At 39.8% G+C, this 17,661-nt stretch overlaps 1 protein-coding gene across 1 annotated transcript in view; it reads left to right on the plus strand.

Moving 5' to 3' along the window:
- Window positions 1-867: 867 nt before the first annotated feature.
- The window catches only part of elfn1a (extracellular leucine-rich repeat and fibronectin type III domain containing 1a), an 86,459-nt gene continuing 69,665 nt past the window's right edge, over window positions 868-17,661 (plus strand). Inside the window, exon 1 of the mRNA XM_058653731.1 lies at window positions 868-1,459. The gene's annotated coding sequence lies outside the window, so the exon portion shown is untranslated. The remainder of the gene's footprint in view (window positions 1,460-17,661) is intronic.

The raw sequence follows: 17,661 nt of genomic DNA on the forward strand, positions 1-17,661 counted from the left end.
GATTAAATAATATTAATTAGAGTCACCTTATCTACCAGTGTGTGAAGCATATGTGATGAAGAGGAGGATGATGAGAGAGCAAATTATCTTATTGGGAATAAATCTGCCTCCTGTGAAAAGTCTGTAGCTGACTTTGCTCGACCTTTTTTACTCCACTGTATTTTTTTACTCCACTTTGGTGATAATTTGCTACTTTGAGAGCTTAATATTTAAAAAAAGTTTAATAACCACTGTTATAGAAAGTTAGATAATGTTGTTGGGTGTTGCATGTTATGACATCATAGTACACTGTATCAATGTAATAGTAAACATTTATATGACACCAGAGCACCGATTCTGAAAGAAATTTTACATGATTGGACGTTCTGTAAATGTGGAATATGAATCTAAACACCATCATCTATTAGATTCTACTTGTTAACAGTATACCTGCATGTATATCACCTGTATATAAATGAACAATGTCATGGTACATATGCCATATATGGTCAATATTGATGTCATTGTCATCCTAAGAAGTATCAAATGACCTCATCAAACACTTATTTTCCACATTAAAGGTTAAAGGGCCTCACTGCTGTGTCTCCTGTCAATAACACATTAAACATTCCCCCAACCGGACTGAAATTGAGCAATTCAAACGCTCTTCCAGCGCGACTATAGTGCAGCCCGCATTCAGAGGAAAGAGGGGGTGGGAGAAAAGTTTCCTCGTGGATAAGCCCCTCAAAGCCTCGTGACGTCGCTGACACCTCTCACTCATTAACCTGAAAGTGGTCCGGGTTCACACACACACACACACACAGCACTAAAAAGCCACCAGCGCCGCCGCCACTGTGCGCTCTGACTCCCGCAGCCGCAGCAGTTGCCACAAACGCTTCACTGCGTCCATTTATAGCCTCGCGGTGACAAACAATCTTATTATGAGATTTAAACTTTGCCTCGGCGGCGAGTCTAGAGGATCAGCGCGCGCTCCTCGCACTTGTCCGACTGAGACCGTGAGCTCTACCTACACCCACTCCACTCCACTCGTGTAACACGCCTCCTCTGACTGTGGTCAAACGCTGCTGTTGTGACAGACAGACAGAAAGAAAGAAAAAGAAGGAGAAGCAGGGATCTGGGTCTGATCAGCGCAGACGGAGCGCTGAGAGGAGGAAGAGCTCAGTCCTGAATTAAATCATTCACGGCTAAATGGATCTTTGAGACTCTCCCTTGACTGACGCAGTGAACCGCTGCTCTTTGCAAAAAGCAAAAACTGGGATTCTTTCGTTTCTTTTCTTGTTCTGTTTTTTGTACACGTTTCATGTTCTGAGATCGAACAGAGAGAAGACGAAGAAAACAAAACACACGAAACATTTCCCCCCGTCTCTTTGAAAATGCCCTGCTGTGCTCGTGGTGACATACAGTGAGTGAGCTGCCAGCTCGAGGAGAAAGAAGCTCCTGCTCCGGGATCGTCAAGCAGGTAAGATGCTGGATTTAAACACTTTATAACATCGCAGACTTTTTACGGAAACACACGTGAGATATGCTGTATGTTGGACGGTCCGTGCTATGAGTGAACATTTGTGCATTATTATTATTATTATTACTGCGTAATTCCAAGCTTTACTAGGTTGAAATACAAATTCCCATAATAGTAAGTGAACACAAACCTCGCAAAACATAACTTGTGAGAGAAGAAGTGCATTTGAGTCAGTGCGTTTCGCGTTTTCTTCCACATGCGCAGGTCATGCGGGCACTTTCCTCGGCGTCATGCTGCAAATAAGTTCATCTCTTTCTCTATTATATTCAGTATTGTTTTATTTTTATGATACGAATATGGATATTTACATACTCTGTGACGCATGTTAAGGAATGACAGAGTTGCGTTTGTTGATGGGAACACAGCAGCCGATGCAGCTCCAGTGAAAGTGCAGCAGGGACTGTGAAACCGTGCAGTGGCTTCAGCACCACGGACAGCTCCACCACCATGTACTGCAATGAGCAACTTCGGATTTCATCTTTCCCACACATAAACTCCTTTCCCTGCTCGTGCACATGAGAACTAAACACTAATACGAGGTTTTATTCGTCAAATTGTATTTTCTAAATTCATTGAATGGAAAATAAAGCCTTTTTTTTTAATTCCCCAGCTATTGGCTCACACAGCTCTCACAGACATCAAATGACAGCCAGTTGCACAAATCTGTGGCTCACAATGAGCATTAACTCATGCAAACTGCATGAGTCATACGTTTTTCAAAGCACACATATTCAACGACGAGTGCACACTGCACAGCCAGAAGCCTGTTATGTTGTCATTACACAGCCTTGTACTTACAGGAGGCTACAGTGTAGTCCTGTGCAGTCTCACTCAAGATTAGCTGGAGGATTTTGCTGCCTCTGTGCCATCTGTCTGGGAAATGCACACAGCACAGCGAGGCACGTTAATTTATTTGGACTGCAAAAAGGCTCCGCGTGTGGATCGATTTTTAAAAGTTGGAAACGGGACTCGTTTCCAAAGATCATTAGCCAACTCGGAAGTCTTTCACACAAATTAAGATTCCATGAATTTAGCTGTCAAACGAGGAGGCAGGCAGTGTGGCGCTCTCTCTCTCTCCTTCTGTGTGTGTGTGTGTGTGTGTGTGTGGGTGGGTGGCTGAGGTCCAAAGCATAGTGGCTCAGTGAGAAAATGCTGAAACAATGCCAGGTTTAATATAACCTACACCTGTGGTCACAGCCAAAGGAATGGCAAGGCTGTATGGAACATTTCTGTTGCTTTCCACTCAGCTGCACTATATGGACATAGTGTAGTGTAGGTGTGTGGTGCTGCTGTATCATCTCTTCTGCTCAGATTAATGTGTTACTGCCTTTTCCTGACATTAAAAGCAGGGAGGCATTTAATACATGAAGCTTAAACAATCCGCCTTCATGCCACTCAAGTGCGAGCGTTGAGGTCGCACTTGTTCTGCTGATCTCAAATGTGAGATCACAGTAGCCGGTGTACAGCCGCCGTGTGACTCAACATCCAACTTTTAATGTCTGGAGTTGTAACAGTTGGGAAGATGTGTGCACATTTTGCTGCTGCTGCTAAAGCTGCCTCTTGCATTTGCCTTCACATCTCCCTTTTTCCCCGTGCCCCGTCTGCCTTATCTTGATTATGCAGCTGGATGATTGAGTCAGCTATTTTGTATGCAAGTTGCCGTAGCTTGGTGTCTTTGTGGAGGAGAGAGAGAGGGAGAGGGAGAGGGAGAGGGAGAGAGAGAGAGAGAGAGGGAGAGATCGTGTTGAGGATACTGAGAGAGAATTACAGCCTCTCATGACAGCGTGGAGTGGAAAAGACGAGGCTGCCCCTGAACGATAAATTGCTGTTTGAGAGAGACACATATCCTAGAGGGACAGCAGTTTTTGGAAATGCGACTAACCTTTCAAAATGGAAATGGCAGCACAAATTATAGCGATCCACAGCTCTATACCGTGAACGACTTAAATGGAATCATCTGAACCACGGTGTTACCAAGTTTGTCTGATAGAAAAGCCCATTGTCTGAACTGAGAAACAATGTAAAGGCATCTCACTTTACACCGTGTGTGTACAATGAGGCACATTTTGCTGTCCACAAAATATTTTGATTGAAATGGTGACAAACAACATTACAGTCCAGTGAAGGACTTTTATCCTTGTCCCCTTTCTTGCCTCATGTTTCCTTGCTGCCATATAGGAGATATCTTTTTCTTTTGCAACACAGGAGCCGGACAATTCATTCAAATCAAAATGTCCATGTGAAACAATGCAACTTACAAAGTCTGTAATTTAAGTGTTCTGTTTTTGACTGATATATCCGGCTGATATCGGATGATACTCAAGACATGGATATTGGTATTAGACTACAAAAAAGTGGAATGGAGCCAAACACTGTAAAATATTTGACTGTACATTCACAGTGAATTACTGTGTGTGCATATACTGTATCCCAGTTTCTCCTGGATAGTATATAATGCTATATTTAAGATTGTAAATCACTGCCGAATAGAGCCGGACCTAATAATTGGTCGAGTTGATCAATCAGTCTTATATTTGCAAATTATATTTTTTTAATATAACTTGTTTCTGTAAGGATTTGTACTGTCTATACTGCTATCTTGACCAGGACTCCCTGAAAGAGATCTTGTATCTCAGTGGGACCTTCCAGGTTAAATAAAGGCTAAATAAATAAATATATAATTGGTGATTACTATTTAATATCGGCCACTAATTACAAATGACACAATTTTTGTCTCAGAAACGTGATAAAAGTCACTAAAACGTAATTTTTTATACCAAAATGTAATTATTTAGTTTTTTCTTGACCAATTTTATATTCATTGAATGTATCGTCAACTATTTTGATAATCGTTTTTGGATTGTTTAGCTTCTTAAATGTGAATATTTTCTGGTTTCTCTGTTCCATATAACAAAGAAATCATTAAAATGTAATAATTGTTTGGTGTTTGGACAAGACAACAAGACGAGACATTAGAGAACATCATCCTTTCCAGGTTTGAGAAACACTGATCAATATTTTCTGACATTTTATGGACCAAACGATTACTCGATTACTTGAGAAAATAATCAACAGATGAATTGATTATGAAAATAATCGTTAGTTGCAGCCCTAGAGAAAGTTATCACGGTACAAATTATCGGCTGCAAATGGGTGTTGGCATCGGCCATAGACAATTACATATCGGTCTACCTCTACTGTAGATGAATATCTTGTAATAGCAACTCCTATATTATGTTTGAAATGATAATTAAGTTTACAGTTAATCCCTGTGAAATGCTGGAATTTATTTACAGTGTAGCATCTACAGTATAAATTCTAATAAAGATGTATGGTTTACTGTCATCATGCCTCCGAAAAGTTACCGAGCCTTGTCCGGTGGCTCCCCGGAATGGCGCCGCTCCGGTTGTAAGTTTAACAATGTGTAAAGTGTAAACAAAGGGACCAGTCAGGCGTTGTCGACAGAGGCGTGGAGCATATGGTCCAACAGCGCGACACATTTCTCACACGCAGTTGTTCGACACAAACGGCAACTTCCTGTGCGCGTGAGTGGTGTTTCACAGGAGCTGCTGCACTACCTCAGTCTCAAGTGTCTCAGCATGTGACACTGAGCTGTTCGAAAATAAAAAAGAAAGAAAAAACAAAAAGACAGGGAACAAAAGGGAAGAATGAGCTGTTTCACCTCAATGAGAATGTTATTATGGGGAAATTAGTCACACGGGGGAAATGAAAGATGGATTAGAAAAATGTAATTTCTTCCACAGTATTTGCTTAATGTTTGGAGTGAACAGGGAGACGCTTGTATACAATATGGTTAGACGTCTTTGTGGTCAGCCATTAAATGTTTTTACAATCCATATTAATCTCTCTGTGCGTTGCTTTACATTTGTCGTGGCAAAGTGTCTGGGATTCCTGCGCTGGATTAGAATTCCCCTCACGAGGGAGACCCTGGAAAAAATGATTGTAATCCTACATTGCTGCCATTAATGTTATCCCATTAATAGCTGTCTCAGTGTTTACTGCTCCCATGACCATAATAGAGTTCAATTAAGACACTGTCACTGTTTCATATCAAATGCATTCAGCTGGTAAAGCACAGCTGGTGGATGCTGTTGTTGTAAATCGCTCACAAGAAACTCAGAACGTTTGAATTATTCTCTGCAGAAAACAACCTGGATTTGTTTTGTTTTTTTGTTGTTTTTTTCTGTGGAAATTGTATGCAAGAGAAAAGTAGCAGCTCAACGGGTTTTTGCTGTTTATTACACTGCACTGTGATGGGTTACTGCTCATATTTAGGGCCGAATGACATACATAATTGCAGTTTTTCTGACAGATAATGTGAGGTAATTTGGAATGTTTTTGTTAGTTATTTTCATTGTGTGGCAGTTTTAAAAGAAGACATGACTCTATATACTATAATGCGAGTGTAAAACTAGCAAAACCGGTGACTGTGTTCAATAAAATAATAATACTACAAAATAAAGCAATTCCATTTAGAATATGATCCTAGAAATAGGTAGATACAAACCACAGACATACACTCTCATACTGTATAAATTGCAGCCAATCACGTTGTTCCATATAGTGATTTTGATTTGAAAATGATTAATTGCTAACCCCCACTCGTAACCACAGGGTTCACCAAACTGACAACTGTACGACTGGAATCCTCTGGTATTAAAGTCAAAAGTCAAAAGTCAAAGTTTCTTTATTCGTCTTGGACAACAGGATGCTGCTGACATACAAGTCATACAAATGTGATAAATAAATAAATAAACATAAACCATACAGGCAACCCATAAAAATACATACATGCAGTACATACACACTCCATCATTCGTACTAATTAAAGCTGCAGTCAGCGTGGCTGTCTGTTGACTTATTTTTAGTTGCCATTGTTGCCTTTAGCATTCTCCTCCACATCACCTGATTGAAGGGAGGAGACTCGTGTCACTGAACAAGCGCTATAAATCACTTCTATAGCTGTGGAAATATTGAGTTATTGAGTTGTTTAACACATTTCAGTCAAGGTATTTCACTCACTGCAGCTTTAACCCTTTAACACCCTTTAACGCCTCAAAATGTACGTTTTGCTTATTTTGACCATTAAAAGGGGCCAGAAAATGTCTTGTAGGTGCTTTTGCCCTTTTTTTCCAGAACAACTTTCAATATCTGGCAGTTATTTGCCATTTACTGCATGTTAAAATGGTGTATTAACAATTTAAGTTTAGAAAAACACTGTAGTTGTACATGAAGTAGTTTAAATTTGAACAGTATAAAACATATTTGAAATAACATTTGTTTGAGTCTTTCTCTCAATGTCCAAAAACAGGCCAAAAAAATTGAAATTTTGCACAGGTGTTTTTCCAACTCTCTTCTCTCTGGTGACTAAGCTGGCTTCCTGCAACAGCCCAAGTGAAAGTACCATAATCAACATGTGTTGGCTTTGACGTGCAACTTTTCAGATTTAAGCAACTGTTTGAATTTTTCCGATAGCACAAACCATCGCACAATTACGGTAACGCAAAGTGAGATAGATTGCACGTCAATTCAGATACTGATACCAGCAAATGTGAAACTTTGTTCATTTATTTTCATGACGCAGTCACTGCCAAGAGTCATAGTTAGAATTTGATCTTTTGGTTGCGTAAACAAACTTCACTTTGAACCTTTACCTCTCAGCATTTTCAATTCAGCGGTGAGGTAGAGCGACCTGTGAAGGTAAAAGGACAGGAGTGGACCATCGATGCCTCTGTCAGACTCACGCCTCAGGACTACAGACATGAAAAAGAAATGTTATTGACAGTAACTTAACATTCAGGGGAAGAAGGAGCTTTTCCAATATCTAATAAAGGCTGTAACTAGCAGATAAGGCTGGAAATACAGCGGGATGCAGCTGCATGCCCCGGGGCACGTTTTTATTTACCCGCTCCAAAAACAATGATGCACTTTGAGATGATATCTCCAAAAATGCAGATTTGAAAAAAAAACAAAAAAAAAAACCCAAAACATTAGTGCACTGCACCTTGAATCAGCAGCTCATGAGTCATTATCTGCATATTGCATCCGCAGAGCTGTGGCCTGCTCTCATCTCAGGACACAATGTGTTTACACACAAGGGAGTTTATTTAATGAAAGTGGCAGCGATGGTCCTTTGGATTCCAGGCGTGTCTCTAGGCATGGGAACATGGTAGGCGTCGCTGTTATTGATGAATGCTTTCATTTCCTCCGCTAGCGTGTTGATTACACTTGAGTAGAAAATGAGGTGACTGCCACTTACTGGGTGTATTTTACACATTCACTGGTAAAAAAAAAAACACGCAAGCTATAAGGACCATATAAATGTAAATGTGCATGGGGAGGGGGGAATGGAGACATGCTGGAATGAGTTACTGAGTTATTGTGAGGATCAACCCGGAGAAGTAGGGACTCACTCGAGGGTGTGAGTCAGTCGTAATTAATTTGGGAGCGCACAAAAATTAATCTACCCGAGTGTGCCAGGAACGTTTCTGTGTAGTTTCCACAGCCACCTGCTGGCTGCCTTATGATAGACGAAAACCTTTAGTAAACATAGCATCACGGAAATGGCAGAGGCGTATTGAACGTTGCTCTGTTTCTTCCTCACCATCTTCTCAGGAGCATAATTAGGTGTGTGGATGCAAAACAAAGCACCCTGGTTGGCAGTGGATCCGCACGCACCTGCACTACCCCATGAATTTCCTGTAGAAAAAGCGGCCATTAAAGCGAGCGCTTCTGCGGCACTTCTGCCGCAACGCGAGCCAGGCTTGTTTTGTATCAGGTGGCCTCTCACCCCCCTGTTTGCCTCAAGCTTTTTTTTTTGTTACATGAGATTACACCTGTAATGATTAACGCAGCATAATGTGAACACATCTAGGTCAACTTTTAATTGAAGATAGTGAGCAGGGGATCAGGCACAGGGACTTGAAAGATTAAATTATAGTTTATGGATGCACTGCACCCAAGCTCTGCTTGACCAGTCTGGAACATATTTCCTCCGTGCATTGTGCACTCAACATTACAAACCAATGCACTGAACATAAACACACACACAGCAAGCTGACAAATAACTCCCATCTTCATGAAACTCAACTCTTTTAATTAGCCCATTCTACCCAAAAGACCACATCATCACAGTTGGGTCATGTAGACACTGAGCAGAGAACAAGGTTGACAAACACTTGGTAACACCAAGATGAAGATGAAGTTCCTTCAAACTAAAACGACCAAGTTTAAGACAAATAATTTAGTGTGAATTAACTTACATTCATTTTGACGTAACCAATAAGTTTGTCAACCAGTGTCAAAATATATTTGAATCTAAAAGTTAATAGAGTCATGACTGGTTCATAACTAAACTTTAACTTAATTCTAATCTATATCTGAGTTCATGTTGCATGAGTTATACCATGAAAATGATGTGACATGTACATTGTCCGAGTGTCTCATGTGATTATTAATGTGTATTTTATTACAGCTTAATATTTATATTATAAACATCATTGACCCCAAAACCTCCTCTGTAAATCTTACAAAAATAATTTCCATTTTCATTCATCTTTATAATCAAAATACTTCTCACAAGACATCCATACTGGATTCTTTTTCAGAGCTGTATTATGAAGTATAATATAGAACTCAAATTAAAGGTCCAGTGTGTACAATTTGTGTTAATTCATTGGCAACATACTATGTGTACATTCACGAGTGTTCAAAAATAAATTAACCCTTTGGGGACTCAACAAACTCCACTCACATATTCCAGATACATAAACCACTATGAATCATCTCTATATATGTTACAATAACATCATTTCCATTTGCTGCAATCTGCAGTCTCACCATTAGATGTCACTATTTGTTACACACTGGACCTTTAAGGAAATTTGAAATGTGAACATTTAAAATCTAATCTGCGTTAGAAAAACTTTATTGATTATTGATAGCATCTAAAAATGAATAATGACACTGTTTATTCTGTAAAATGCTACTTTCTTCACCACCTGTACTGATCTGTCTGGACACGACTCATATGAGCTGGTCTCTTTTATGAAACATGTAGCATAGGAGTAAGTTTTCTGTGTGTTTTGCTGTAAATCTTTTCCCGGGTTGTTGCGTTTCACTTTAATTAAAGCCGCTCCCTTCAAACATCAGCATTCCACACAGTCGTACACTGTAAGATGCCAATAATGAAGTAATAACAGTTATGAGGGCAACATTTAGCTGTCATTAATGTGGGCTCCTCACGCGGGTGTAATTATATCCATTATCCATTATCTTTGCACCAACTGATGCCAGAAATGAGTGCAAACAGTGTGATCTGATGGGAGAAATCCCAAAGACTTTAGAGCCTTTTGTGCTTTGTCTGACAGCAAAAGTGATGATAAATACATAGTTGAGCGTCAGAATTAATCGCATGGACGGTGCAGTCTAGACTGGAACTGCTCCTCATTGATCATAGAAATAATGCTGTCAAAATAAAGAAACGAGGCACCCTATACTGCAGCTTGATGAGGGGGATGATGACTCATGATACCCAATCCTGTCTTCTGAGTTCTCTCTATACTCGCAAACAAGCTGCAGCTGATCTGACACGGGCCGGAGGTTTGTTTGTAGCAGTGTTGATTTCTGACAGCGGTTCTTCAACTGAAACCGGAGGATGAAAAACGAAGCTTTAGAAAAATTAAACGTAAAAAAGAACGCCGTGTGTTGACAGCCTCCAGGATCAGGTGTGCGATAGGATAGTGTTTATCACCTGTGGTGCTTTTGGCTAAAATGAGGAAATGGTGTTGATGGAAAACACTTCAAATAACATAAATTATGCCTTTTATTATATATGTATCTTGACAATGATATGTGTCGTTTCCCACATAGACCTGTAAGGTGTAACAGAGGAATACAGTAGCACTTGGGTTAGGGTTAGGGTTAGGGTTAAACAAAAAAAACAAAACACAAATAAGAGCATAGTCTACGACGAGGTAAAAGTAAAACCCTGTCCTTAGTCGCTTCTTCATTGTTCAGTTCCATTCACCAACTAGCATTATAATAACTAAAATCTACTGTAAGGGATTCTTGTATTCATCTCTCTCTCTCTGAAAAGACAGGGAACCAATCACATTAATTGGTTCCTTAGAGAAAAAAATGAAGAAGAATCAGGTCTGCAAAGTCCACCACAGAGAAATGCACATTTAAAAGTTGACATGAATCAAATTGAAGTCAGCACTTCTGATGCTGTATGAATTAGTGGCTTTGTCCGGTTGTCCCAATTAAGTGCATTTTAAATAATCTTTTTTTCAAAGTGAAAGACCAATGCTACAGTTATTCTCCAAAGAGAGAACAAATAATAATCTATGGAGGTCAATCGGTACCAAAATTTGCATCATAATTGTCAATATTCACAAGCCGTTTTAGCATTTATTAAGTAACTCGACTGTTTGTTTGTACACATTGACACGAATGATGCACAGAGGAGATGAACCTGCACTTACTTCTGCAAACATGAAGCACTGAACGAGTTGTGTTTATTATCTTTCAGCATAAAACAGTGAGGTTGTTTTAAATCCTTTGACCCTCAGTGTTTCTCTGATAAACACTTGTAGCGCTATTAGTCCGCCTCCGCTTTCAAACACGTCTGATTTCTCCAAACGCTGTTAAACGGTTTTCTTTTCTACTTTTTCCTCACACTTTTTTTTTGGTTTATACACACCTGAGGACATTTTCAAGGCACATTTCCTCCCACTGTCACACACAGCTCCCACACATGTGACCTGTCTCACCGTCTCGGTTTCCAGAATGAATCATTTAGTGATTTAGTGATTTAGTGTCTGTGTGTGTGTGCGCATGTCTGCAGTGGGCTGTGAGGACAAGTTTTGATTCTAAACTAACATTTTCGCCTCATGAGGACACGTTGGCTGGTTCTCACACATTTAAAGGGCTTTTTGAAGGTTAAGACTGAGTTCCAGGCTTGGTTTTATGGTAGGGTTACAATAAGGAGAAGGGGTTGTGAGGGTTAAGGTTAGGGTAAGGGTTAGGGACTCATTATGTTTCATTATGATCATTATTTTACAGATTATATCCATGAGTGTTCAAAGTAAGAATGTGTCTGTGTGCGAATGTTGCTGAATTTTACATGATTTTAAACACTCTTTTAACACTTAATCTTTTTTTTTCATATTCCATTTTGACAACATTTTCCTGTGCAGTCACAAATTCCCACGAGACATTTTCCATCACTTTACATGCACTTTCTCATTTTATTGGGATGATTTTACTAGTATTGCTATTGCATTTACATCAGAGGTCTTAAAACCTGCAGCCCACGCCACTTAGTATAGAAACTAGACACTTGGTGGCCCCCAGGTGATTTGAGTTTGAGACCCCTGATTTACATGATCTGGATAAAGTTTGACTTAAGCGACGTCATCAGTGGTACATTTCAATGTTCTCATAAGAATCAGTATCAATGAAAAGCAGTTACTGTTTAGTCCACACAATCATAGATAAGCAGTGGTTCTTATCATAGGAGTTATTTAAGTCAACTTAACAACTACATACAAGTAAAAAGTTAACCAAAACGCAGTAAATGATATAATCAAATCAACATTGTCCTTTCACATTTCAAAACCAAACTCCTGCCACTCATATCGACTCATAATGGGTCTTCTAAAACAGAGCACTGATTGTGGACCTGTGGTTTTTGCCCCCTCTCTGACTGAGCAAACATTTCCTTCAGTTTACAATCATCTGAAGTGAAAGCCATGAAGACAAGGAGCAATCAGACGCTCAGGCCAGGACTCATCTACACTTTGATGTTGTGTGAAGGTCATCGCTTCATCTTCCTTCACACACACACACACACACACACACACACACACACACACAAACCCACAGCAGCGACCCACACTGTCCTATAAACATCTGATGGATGGTTTTGACGAAGCCCATTGTTTACCGTTGAGTCGACGCCTTATAGAAGACATACTGAGGTGCTATGCATAGCTGAGCACTCGGCGGTTAATGAGCAGCCCCCGCAAACATCCAGCTGACGCCAATAATAAGGTCACCACAAAGTCAGACAGTTTGATGTTCATCATGAAAAAAAATTTCAACCATGAAATTCAACCATTTAACAATTGTCTCAGAGAAAAACATTTTCAGCAATAGTGTTAAAATCCAGCAAATGGATGCATAAACATAGTGAATTATTATTGTGCATAGAAAATAACAATTGATGTCTTTGATTGAGGACTGAATGCTATTGGCTGAGTGGAATGTTTTTAATGCTCATGCACTTAAGTATTTCCATTTCATGCTTTGCTTCATAACATTTCCCTGTCCACTGCAGTTAATGTTAAATGTTCCACAATGATTTCTGTTGAATAGAATATAATAGAATTTCTCTAAAGAGCAACTACTAACAAAAATATAAGCCAGCACTTCCTGTCAGTTGTCGTTAAAAGGAACCTTGGATTAAAATTTCCGATAAAGATTGCACAAGTTTATATTGTCTTTTAGTGGTTGTATCCCTGAGAGATTCAAAATGGCCTGAAATGGGAAAATTTCAGTGTCGTGAGGGAACGGCAGCAGAGCACTGATGCATCGCTCTGAGCTCAGCCTCCGCTAAGTTCTGTAATTTGTCGCTAAATACTCTTGGTAACGTCTGCAGACACTGACTGAAGAACATCTCTGCATCTTTGGCTGACAACGTATCTGAAATAGTGCAGTCCAGTGACTGTGCATACAGTCAATTCACTTAAGCAACTACACATCCAGACAGTAATTATACATGAGTACGTCAGTTTGCATAATACTGATGATAGTAAAATCATATATGATAGATTATTCTCATTCATTATTCTTTCATCAGAGACTCACATGCTGTAGATTTAATTCTCTTTGATAAAGTGGAATTATTCTATTAAGCGATTGTTAGCAAATGAATTCCACTTCCTGCGCTAAAAGCCTCTCGACTCAGTGTGTGGCTATTTTAACAGAAGGCTCTTATCTCACAACAATCCCCAGCATCTGTTTTACTGTTCAAGTACTCTGCCTTCTGAAAGATGGCCGAGGACAACTGTGTTTTTAACACTTTGGGTTTGTTTTTGTTTGTTTTGTTTAGAACAGCAGGAAAACTCCATAGTGAGCGAGATTAGAGCAGAGATAAACCAGCAAACTAAACTAACCAAAGAAAGTCACACAGTCAGGACACACGGAATGATATTACGGCTGCTTTAAAGACTAGAGGAGGTGGTCAGGATGTAAATAATCGGGTGAATCAATAACTTCCTCATCAAAAAATGCCCTGGCTTTGCATCCTGCGGATGACCTTGCTCGTTGTGTTGTGAGAATCAAAGGTGAGTTTTGTGAGGAAATAATTAAGTCAAACGTCTTTTGATCGCTATTGACTTACAGGGTGCGCGCGAGCTGCCAGAATACCTATAATGCATCTCAGCTTAAAAGCCCCTCTGCGCTTCTGTCAAGACGCTGTATAGCTTTTAAGTTTTGGCCAGCCCAGCAGCTTCTCTTACCCGAGCACGCGCGGCCCCGTCCTGATTAAAGAGTGCAACATGCTCCAAACTCGGCCGATGCTGTGGCGCTTACAGGGCGAGAATGGAGTTTATGCATTTTTAATCAGGAACAGCGGCTAAATCTACAGCTTGTCAGGGAGAGAGAGAGAGAGGGAGAAAGACAGAGAGAGAGTGGAGACAGGACATTGTTACCATAGAAACTGCTTTCAAACTTGGAGCAAACATAGCCACATCCAGTATTCACACCATTAGCAGACCACAGTGTACCATAACACTCATATTGGAGAGCGTCACTGCATACTTGACCCGACTGTTCACTGACACCATCAGAAAAGAAAGCTTTAATATGATGCAAATTATTCAGAGAGGCTGATTTCTACACAGTCATCAGATGGCGTCTCTAATAAAGGCCTCGGTGCTTCGCTAAATGACTTGCATAAGAGACCCAGAAACTGCTAACACACTAACACAAGTTAATTAGGTCTCGCAGTGTTTGCAGAGAATCTCTGTGTCACTGTCTCTATCTTGGTGACTGATAGAACAATACTGCCTTTTAATGTGTCCCTCTCTCTGAAGATTGATTGCAGAACAACAAAGCGAGGCAGAATACAGGACTTTCAGAGCAATAACTGAACCGAGCCACATCAAGCTGAAAAAAAATAAATAAAAAGAAATCACTATATGTGGCCCAGAGGGATGAAGTCAGTGTTGTGCTCTGCCAAGTTTTGAAAGTGCTGTTACAGAATACTACAGATCATGGTGCTGATCGGATGCGAGACGTTTCTTGGCAGCTTCCTTTTCTGCTTACAGCAGCAAATCACAAACATATCAATATGTACTTGGATCACTGCCACGCCCAGAGCTGACGTCTCGGAACAAGAACCAGGTGAAGAACATCTTGTGATTATAACTTATTTCCCCCAACAGCTGCTGAAAACACAGTCAAATGGAACAAAGGTTGTTTATGGAAATGGATTTGGAAAGTGAAGCCCAGGAAGTGGATCGTAGCGGTTTAACACAAGGGGGGCGACTCCTCCGGTTGCAAGATGGACTCGATTTGAACTTTATTTATAACGCCTGTAAATATTTTCCTCAGGATATAATGGACCCAATCGCTATAGTTTCATGTCTTCAATCACTTCTGTGCAAAACAGATGACACATATGAGTGGATACCAGTGTGATTGACAGCTGGTGTCATCCAATAGGTGCCTGGTTTCAAAATGGGAGTTCTTTTTTGCAACTGAACAAAATGGATGTAGTGGTTGCAGTATGTGCCTGTTGGATACACCAAGCACATACTTCTCTTCTTTTGTTAAATGATTATTATCCAGGCCGACAGCTGGCAAGAAAAAGTGGCCCGTCCCCAGCTGCAGTGCATCAATCTGACGCTCCACCTGTTGTCTCCTCATTCTCGCCCTCCGTCGCTCATTAAACAGCGCTGCCTTTCAGGCCAAATCAGCTCAGCCTGGTGATTGCCCACTGTGAGACCAGAGCACAGACAGAGAGAGAAGGGATCTGGGGTGCCAGATTGTCAGGCCTGTGAGGTGTTATTCCTCAAATAAATATTGAGATTTTGTGTAGAGCCGGCGTGCCAGTTTTGCTTTTCACTTCCTTAGTATTGACACAAGGAACTGTGTGTATGTGAGCGTCATGCTGTGCACAAAGTTAGAGGGGTTTCTTTTCATAAATACAGAGAAAGAGAGAGGCATGATATATTGTTCCTCATATTGTCTGGACAAAACAGGAAATGTTTCATTCCCTCTGATCACACTGCGGCAGTGTCAATCAAAACCTGTGGAACAATAAGGGGTTTGTGAGTGAGGGCAGACTCTGTTCTTTAACATTGGGCATCGTATTCTTACTTCACACAGTATGGCTTCAACATCAAAAAGATTACCTTCCTCACTGATTTATATAAGTCTCACTATTTGGCAAGATCCTGTCACTGCTTATATATTATACATACATATACATGTATATATATGCTTATATACTCTATATCACTCTAATTATTCTTACCAATAACTGTTGAATAGGAGTCTTTTAGTTTGCATCACTCTGATCAAATGTGTATACGCATGATGAGAACAGGAAGGGCATCTATTAAATTTCTGAAAATATAAATGTTGCTGAAGCCATTAGGTATACATTTAAAATTTTATATTTCTTTATGTGATATGTTAAGTTGTGGTGAAGGAGGATCAATGCTAATATCCACTGATGGTGACATGTTGATATGTGTGGGCTCACTATTTGGCAAGCATCAAATCACAGTTGCCCTTTTTATCCAAAGTGAAATAACGTGTCATTTATTATAAATAAAGTGTTACAAACTAATTAAAAAGTTTGATTGTAAAGAGCCAAAAAAGAAAAAAAATCTGTTATTTTATCCCCAGGTTGATTAAAATCGGTCAATTTTTAAGGTGCATGTCTCTGATGAAGGAACTGACTCGTCCTTCTGGGTCTGACTGAGCCTGTGAAACCTTTCATATGTGTTTAAACGCTGAATATTAACAATATTCATCAGTTAATGCATATTCAAACATGCACTGTGATTTTCTGCAACTGTGGACGAGCACTCTCTCTCCCTTTTTTTTTTATAAAGTATTTTTGTGTTTGTCTGTATGTGTCTGAATTTCCATGGGAATTGATGAACCCACAGATTATGAGAAGTAACCGGCACACAGTCTGACCTCTGACCTATGTTGTTCTGTTCTGTAGCACCTGGCCACGATGTCCAAGATGAACATGTCAACTTAAATAAATCACAAAAAGCAATCAGCTAAGTGGAGATTGGTTATTAACTCACGGTAGAGGCACATCCTCCAGTAACAAAAGCTAAGAAAGGAAAGTAATTAGTCTTTGCTCAGTAATTTACTTACAATGAATTACTAATAGCGATGCTTTGTGTATTTGCAGTTTAGTAAAATAGATTTTTTACCCTTCTTGAAAATCAGCTGTAGACTTCAGGTGCTGGGTTAGCTGGGGAATAAGAAAGAAAAATAACTTTATACATTAATGAGCTGAAATTAAATAGCCAGCGTCTCATTATTGTGCCAAAAACACAACCAATAATGCAAATTTAAAAGGTCTGTTTGACTCAAGTGGCCTGTAGTTGCTGGCTAAAAGGAATATTGAAAAAAATAAATAAATTGGATCCTCTCCATAACTTGTCTGAATTTAGATTAGGCCAACCGACTGTAGCCAACATACAGGTGCCCACAGTCCTCACATTCACAACCAGCTGCCAAAACTGCCAGCAGACCAGAGAGAAGTAGATGATCACGTACACTTCTGCCTTGATAATGCTGCTGTACTGTATGAGATTAGCATTAAAGATCCATTGTGATATTTAGGGTTTATTGTTTCTATAAGTGTGTATAATTGTTTGAAAGTGTAGGGATCTGAATTCTGAAGCCTCGAGATTCATGGATTGACCGTCGCAAAGTTTACAGACATCAATCTGTCAGTTACACTGGTTTCCACTTAAATGTGCTTTATTATCTTTATTATTTCATAGGTAAATGTTTACTGATACTGTAAAAGCTCACTTTCTGTTCAGCTTCAACCAGTGAATTCTACAGAGGCCGCCATC

The sequence above is a fragment of the Solea solea genome, chromosome 16 (assembly GCF_958295425.1).
Source record: "Solea solea chromosome 16, fSolSol10.1, whole genome shotgun sequence".
Classification (NCBI taxonomy): domain Eukaryota; kingdom Metazoa; phylum Chordata; class Actinopteri; order Pleuronectiformes; family Soleidae; genus Solea; species Solea solea.